The sequence below is a fragment of the Octopus bimaculoides genome, chromosome 23, assembly GCF_001194135.2.
Source record: "Octopus bimaculoides isolate UCB-OBI-ISO-001 chromosome 23, ASM119413v2, whole genome shotgun sequence".
NCBI classification, from domain to species: domain Eukaryota; kingdom Metazoa; phylum Mollusca; class Cephalopoda; order Octopoda; family Octopodidae; genus Octopus; species Octopus bimaculoides.
Window position 1 is genome coordinate 33,544,514 of NC_069003.1, and position 1,955 is coordinate 33,546,468.

The 1,955-nt window shown below is 43.5% G+C and overlaps 1 protein-coding gene across 1 annotated transcript in view; it reads right to left on the reverse strand.

Annotated features, from left to right (window-relative positions):
- LOC106875491 (uncharacterized) overlaps positions 1 to 1,955 on the reverse strand; it is a 35,253-nt gene that overhangs the window by 22,956 nt on the left and 10,342 nt on the right. The gene's annotated exons all lie outside the window — the stretch shown is intronic.

Here is a 1,955-nt window from a genome sequence, read left to right on the forward strand (position 1 = left end):
TGGTATGTTTACATCCCATTAACTTAGTGGTTCGGCAAAAGACACAGATAGAATAAGTACTAGGCTTACAAAGAGTAAGTCTTGGGGTCGATTTGTTCGACTAAAGGTGGTGCTCCAGCATGGCCGCAGTCAAATGACTGAAACAAATATCATCATCATCATCATCATCATCGTTTAACGTCCGCTTTCCATGCTAGCATGGGTTGGACGATTTGACTGAGGACTGGTGAAACCGGATGGCAATATATATAAGAATATATATATATATATATATATACACACATACATACATACATATATACATACATACATGTATGTATGTACATATTTATGTACGTGATTGCGTAGTGTGGTTAGGCGTGTACAGGGCTATATTTGTTTGTACCTATATCAACAAGGAACAAATGAAATACTAGTCATAAGGAAACCAGTTCTTTCGCAGCACTCCTATGTATTTCACATAACATACACTTTACGATTTCCTATTCAGTTTTGTGTGTGTGCGTCAGTGTATGCCTAATTTGTATGTACTGGCCTCAGACATGCACCAGGCACCTGTTACTTTTACAACTACTCCAAACTCCTCCAATTGTTATTTGTTATTTAATTATGGCATTTCCCGGCAAATTATTCAGTGTCATATATATATATCATCATCATCATCGTTTAACGTCCGCTTTCCATGCTAGCATGGGTTGGACGATTTGACTGAGGACTGGTGAAACCAGATGGCTACACCAGGCTCTAATCTGATTTGGCAGAGTTTCTACAGCTGGATGCCCTTCCTAACACCAACCACTACGAGAGTGTAGTGGGTGCTTTTACGTGCCACCGGCACGAAGGCCAGGCAGTCAGGCGGTACTGGCATCGGCCACGCTCGAAATGTTGTCTGTTACATGCCACTGGCAATGATCTCGCTCGAATGTCTTTACATGTGCCACCGGCACAAGTGCCAGGGCACAGGTGCCATCACGATTTCGCTTTCGCTTGCCTCAATAGGTCTTCCCATTGTCTCAGAGGCCTTCCAAGTGTCCTTTTCTGACCCTTGAATACCACTCAGCAACTGCATGTGTCCACCAGTTGTCTGTGAACCTTGTGACATGTCCAGTCCAGTGGCACTTGTGCTTTTGGTATTCTGCGATCATATCAGTCCCTCTCAAATTATCTCATGTCGAATGTGCTCTCTTAACCTTTAACACTGCATTTTCTCCGGAATTGCTTCCCTTGCCATTGCTCTGTTACAACTACAGGGGAGAAAACTCATATGGTGACATAATGCACCTACAGTGTGCTAAAGGTTAATAACGTTCCTAGTGTTAGATCTCTCTCCACAGCCTTTTGTGCCATAGCCAATCAATGTTCTATCCCTTTTGTTGTAGCCCACATCTCACTTACGTATAAGAGTGCAAGCAGGATGGTACTGTTGAGTCTGGTCCCTACATATAACCCTAGATATACACTATGCCTGCCTAAAGAAGGGGTTTCTCACGGACGGAGAAGTTTTGACCATAGGTCATCTAAGTAGGGCTGGCTGTGTTCTGTCTCAGCCCATGGCCACTTGTCTGTCCAAACTACCATCACCCATTACTGTATCTCAACTATTAAACCCTGCACTGAGTGTAGTAACCAATCCTTTCTCCCCATAACTTTAATCCTTCTGGCTGACATTCAAGACAGAACATAAGCCAGGTCAAACTTACAGCCGGGGACAATGTGCCAAAGGTTAAGGTTACTTCACTCCTCCTCCTCTTACATGTATACAGCCCCTCCTCCTCCTACATGTATACAGCCCCTCATCCTCCTACATGTATACAGCCCCTCCTCTTATTACACATCTACACCCTCTCCTCCTTTTACTACATGTCTACTCCTTTTCCTCCTCCTTTTATATATTTGATCCCCTTCTTCCTACATGTTGAATTATCCCTTCCTTTCCTACATGTTTACTCCCCCTC